The sequence below is a fragment of the Sesamum indicum genome, linkage group LG2 (genome assembly GCF_026168435.1).
Source record: "Sesamum indicum cultivar Baizhima isolate 11 linkage group LG2, ASM2616843v1, whole genome shotgun sequence".
NCBI classification, from domain to species: Eukaryota; Viridiplantae; Streptophyta; class Magnoliopsida; order Lamiales; family Pedaliaceae; genus Sesamum; species Sesamum indicum.
The window spans coordinates 1,990,650-1,996,649 of NC_142658.1; positions in this window are offsets into that span (position 1 = coordinate 1,990,650).

Here is a 6,000-nt window from a genome sequence, read left to right on the forward strand (position 1 = left end):
GATCGATGTACTTAAGTACTAAACGCCCACTTGGCCAAATATTTGCAGAATTAATTATAAGATGATTGATTTAAAAAAAAAAGAGAATTATGATATTCGGATTCATGATTTCATAATTAATTATATAAATATAAATTATAGCAAACTTTCATAACCGGCCTTACTCTTGAGATTACTTGAAGAAATCTTATATATAATTAATGAATATCTGGGTAAATTACATTTAAAAATAATTGACGTGTGATTAAAATTTACAAATTATAGCTTTTTATCAAAGTATGATTTTAATTTCAATAGAATTTAATTCCTAAAAGTGATTGTTAAAAACGTCGGGCAAATGAAGCATTGTTTTTGAGTGGTGCGGTGAAGACCTCACGATTAAGAAGAAGCTGTGAGTTAGAGTCCTATAAATATGAATATATGTATATATATTATCGTCTTACTTATTTATATATTTTAAAAATATATTTATTAATTTAAAAATATCGATGTATTAAATTAATATTTAAAATTAAATATAATGAACGGTATAACAATGAGCTAAATATTTTAAAAGGGGGGACAAACGAATAAAATTTGATCCTCTCAAAAAAAAAATAAGAAAAAATGAAAATTAGGTAAGAGAACATGAGTTGACCAAAAAATTGGTCTACGTAAAATGTGGCTCGTGGATTGAACATTGGGGTATGTCTTGTCTCCCAACCTCTTTTTTGTAATTGAAGGAAAAATGGTTTTACTCAACTTTATATAATGCTTTATTGGGACTTAAAAATTATAATAAATTAATAGAATTTGTAACAATTAAACAATATTAATGGAAAAAAAGAAAAATTAAATTTTGATATAGTTAGTCAATATTTGTTATGATTAAAAATATTTGTAATGATTTTTTTAACTATGGTTAATATTTGAGTCTTGCTTGCAGGAACTATGGATTGTTCCACAACTATGGTTAATTAATATTTATCGTAATTTTTATTGTTGATCATGACAATTAATCATAATAAGGACCGTATTTTTTCTGGTGTTTTGACTTTTACATTCACTCATTTGGATGTGGATAATTTGAGTAAAACTTCTAATAACTTGTAATGTGTGGACATTTTAAGAATCATCCCGTGCAGTTTCTGGCACGCATTGGTGATGGACCCATGGCGGGCAGGACTCCAGCACGTGTCGGACACAGTATTTGCGTATTTGAAAAGGTATAATTTTTTTTTTAAAAAAACATGGTGTCTGACACACCAATCGACGTGTTTGACACGTTTGACTTTTTTTTTCCCTGTAATTTCAAAAGCTTTTGTGGCTAGGATAGAATAGAAAAAAGAAAAAACTTCACTTATTAGATGAAATTGAAATGTTTTCTTTCTTCCATATGCACTCATAAGAGTAAATTTGTTCAAAAATCTGTCAAATGACTAAAAGTAAGCAATTTCGTAAGTTACTGGACCTAAACAAAAATGAACATAGTTATCGGACTAAAATTAAAATTAAGCACTTAACGGACTAAAATAATACTTTTTTCCCATTTTTATAAGCAAAAGGGTCAAAATATTTTATTCACAAATAATTATATAAGTGAAAGAATATTAAAGATTTATTAAATACATGGAATGTAGACACAGTTAGTGAATAGAATCAATGGGATATCTCATGCATTAATTCTCCTTGCTATATGCTCAATTAGTGCATTTTTAATTTCATTGTGCCCTCAATATGCGCAACTTGTACTAATAAATCAATACATAATGTGTTGATCAAGTCTTGCTCGATTCATAAAATCGAAATTTTATAGTTAAAATATTGTGAGTTTGAGTCCTATAAATATATATATAAAAAAAAAAAATGCAAGCAACCCTCTTGTGATATTGCAAATGAGCAAATTATTCCTTATGAAAAAAAAAATAGCAATTTTTACCTACCTGTACTTTTTGAAATGAATGTATGTCTATTTCTATAGTAGTTTGTTGTTTATTTGTCTCGTTTGAACGTATTCCTGAATTCAAAGTATTGATGTATCAGATCAGTTTTTGAATGTAACGAATAATGTAATGAATCACATACAATGAAAAAAGAAAATATCAGTAAATAATGTGCTAATTTTACAACCTTTTTTTTTCTTGCAATAATTAAGAACCTTATTTCTTGCAAATTATATATAAGAGAAGATCAAATCTTTTGTTTGATTTTGTTTCTAACATAATGCATTTAATTCTCCCACTAACTCACTTGTCTTAGCACTAATGCCACTTTATTATATTCTTCTAGAAAATAATTAATAATAACAATAAAATGTACCTAATGTGTGAGTTATGAGATTAATAATTGTTGCAATTTGAATGTCACGTGTGAGATATGAGATTGCATCTAATGTGCAGTAATACAAATGGAATGAGTATTATTCTTATCTTGTCATAAATTCAGAGAGTTGAAAAATAAGTTCATTATAATTTTTTAGGAAAAGTATTATTTTAGTCCGCTAAATATGTCTAATTTTAATTTTAATCCGATAACTATATCCATTTTTATTTAGGTCCAATAACTTACGAAATTGCTTACTTTTAGTCCTTTGGCAGATTTTCGGACAATTTTACCCCTATGAGTGCATGTGGACTAAAACTGCCTTTCAAAAGTTGCATAGGGGTAAGATTGTCCGAAAATCTGTCAGATGACTGAAAGTAAGCAATTTCGTAAGTTACTGGATCTAAACAAAAATGGACATAATTATCGGACTAAAATTAAAATTAGGCATACTTTGCGAACTAAAATAATACTTTTTCCTAATTTTTTTTATATTATTTATATCTGTCTTTATAATATGTATTAATCGAACACGTTTGAATTTTGGTTGATAAGTTCATCTATTTTTCTAATATTTAATTAAATTATCTATACCACTTGAGATTCTTTGCAAATGCTTGTAAAGGAATAATTTTATTTTTTTGCAAATAAGACACATAGTTCATTCTTGTTCAGGTACTTAATTCATGCAATATTTTATTGTTTTAGTTTTATTTTTTATAAATTAATTATATTCAATTAATTTTTAATAATATATTATATTCAAAAAATTATAATGTTAAAATTATATTAATTTTAAAAATACAATGAATTGTACAAATATAATAGTGTATATTTTTTTATACAATTCTAAAAAAAAATACACTATTATTTATTAACAATATAAATTACATTAAGACCCGGTCACATTAGCCTTCACTGACACTCTTTAAACACTCCTCCTCCTGTTCTCTTCCCAAAGCGTGCCTCAGTCATTCTGTTAATTTTTAACAATATATTAAAATTCAAAAAATTATAAATTAAAATTGTATTAATTTTAAGAATACAATAAACTATACATATGTAAGTGTATATTTTTTTATATAATCTAAAAAAAAAATTATACCGTTGCTTATTAATAATATAAATTGCATTAAGATCTAAAATTTAAGTCACATCAACCTTCACCAATACTTTTTAAAAGCTCCTCCTCCTGTTCTCTTCCAAAAGCGTGGCTCAATTGTTCTGTTAATTTTTAACAACATATTAAAATTAAAAAAATCGTAATGTTAAAATTTGTATTAATTTTAAAAATACAATGAACTATACAAATGTAATAATTTATATTTTTTTATACAATTTTAAAAAAAAATACAATGTATTTTTTTATACCAAATAGTAATAGTCTATTTTTACTTTTTGGATTTTAACCTTTTATAAACTTTTACATTTTATAATTAATTCTCTCCATAACACTTATCTTTCACACTATATTTGTGATGAGAGAATCATCATTATTTCATGTGATAATTAATCTTCCATGGAATATGATATGGGAAGAAAGAAAGTCAAATAATAAGTTACAGAATTTACATTAAAGTTGTCATTATTGGAGGCATGAATCAATGAGAGGAGAAGACCGTAAAGAACCTTCCAACCGTCCATGGATATGCCAATTTTACCATGTCACGAGGGGATAAAGGGCAAGAAAGTAAAGAACCACAACCTTCTCTTATTTTTTCATTGGAGAGGTATATAAAATGTTATTAGAGTGTAGGTTTTATTAAAAAAAAGTTGTTTATATTATGTATAAATATTTTAATTCCTAAAGGAAGAGATTTTTTAAAGTATGGAATTGAACGAAAATTTGAGTTACAATGAAAATATAGAACATTTCCAAACTCTGGAAATACGGAAAAATGATTTTCTTTCCGAAATTTCTCAAGATGTTCAACGCAAGCCCAAAAAGGATAGGTTGGAGTCTACACAAGAAGAAGAAAAGGAATGGGTGTTGAATTTTCACGTCTGATAGACACTACCAGAAAATGCGGTGAGACGCCTACAATCCATCGAGATTCATGGTAGAACACCAGTAATGTGAGACGAACCGGGTAAATTTCTGAAATAATACCCCTTCCAATGCCCCTCCCTTTGGCAATGCGTGCAGACATCATTTGCTTTCGATCGCTGTGACTATCAACCTTCCCTTTCCCTTTGCCTATTCCCACTGGTGCAATAGGGGCACTTGGAGCACTAGCAGTGGCGTAACAACTTTTCCCTTTTCCTTCTTCCTCTTCTAGCATCCGGCCCTCTTGTCTTTTTCCTTGGAGGTTGAAGCTTCTCCTAGCAATAACATCGGTGCAGACTTGTGGATCGTTGCCTCGTATTGAACTGGCATATTAATTAACTCATGAATAGACTTCTCAAGTCCGTTCATGTTGTAGTTAATAATAAACGGGTTGTAGGATGGAGAAAGTGACTGGATGTTCACGTCAATGTACGTGTCATTGTCAAGTCCAGCTTTGAGGTCTTTGAGATTTTCCACTAAGAATAGCATCTTGACCTCATTATTTTGAACAGAGGACCCCTCAGTCATCTTGGTCTCCAAAAATGCATTTGTAGCGGCATATCTATATGCCTATAAGGAACCGCATAAACCTCTTCCATGCGGTGGTATTATCGAGGGAACATCTTCAAGCCGATCATATTGCATTTGAATGTTATTAGTCATTGAAGCCAATATGATACTGCGACCTTCCAGTTGTCCTCAAGCCATTATTTGAACGTAACATGTTCCTCGGGCGAGGATCCTTCCAGCAAGGCCGTCGGGAGTGGCTTGTCCAAGACATAGCCTTGATTCTTGAAATCTAGGACAATCCTCAGATTGCGCAGCCATATTTTATAGTTTGTGCCATTGAATTTATTCGTCTCCATAATCATGGTTAAAGGAATCTTAGACATTTTCAACATAATGTAAAAATAAGAAAGAAATCAACAAATGATCGTAATATTATAAACAAGTTTAAGACATGGTCTTTAGTCTTTAGCTCTCCTACTATTTATACAAAAGCCCACCACTGTCAAGTGGGGTTTCAGAAAATCATTTCCTAGTGGGCTTGGGATCCACAAGGCCAATTTACCATGTTTTGCTTTTATAGTGCACATGGAAAGAGCCTTGTGGGAGGTATCCAATACCATTCTCATTTCATGAGATTTTCAAGATGTTTTGCCTCACCTTTTCACATGATCCCGAGGACTTTAAGCTAATCATGTTCCTCATTGTTAAGCCCGACCTATCAACCAAAATTGTCACCCCCCACGACTCGTGAGATAGAGAACGGTGAACGACTCTGCTGCGTACGCGCAGCAGCAGCAAACTGCCTAAGTGCGCGTTTGGGCAGTGCGTCCACGCACGCGCCCAGCCGTGCGCACACTGTGGAGTGCCAGCTGATAGTGCACTAGTACAGTGCCTTTAACAAATCTCTTTTTTTTTGTTCCATCAAAATAAACTGAAATAGAAGAAGTATTTACAGAAAAATTTAATTTTTCTTGAACACTTAAATAATTCAAATAATTATAAAATTAAACAAGTTAATTTCTACATATAATTATCAATAATATAAGCAATAAAACCATGCTTCAAAAAATTGTAAAACACGTTTTCATGCTTATCACACAAAATCAATAGCATCTACATCAAATCGGGCTCTGATACCACTT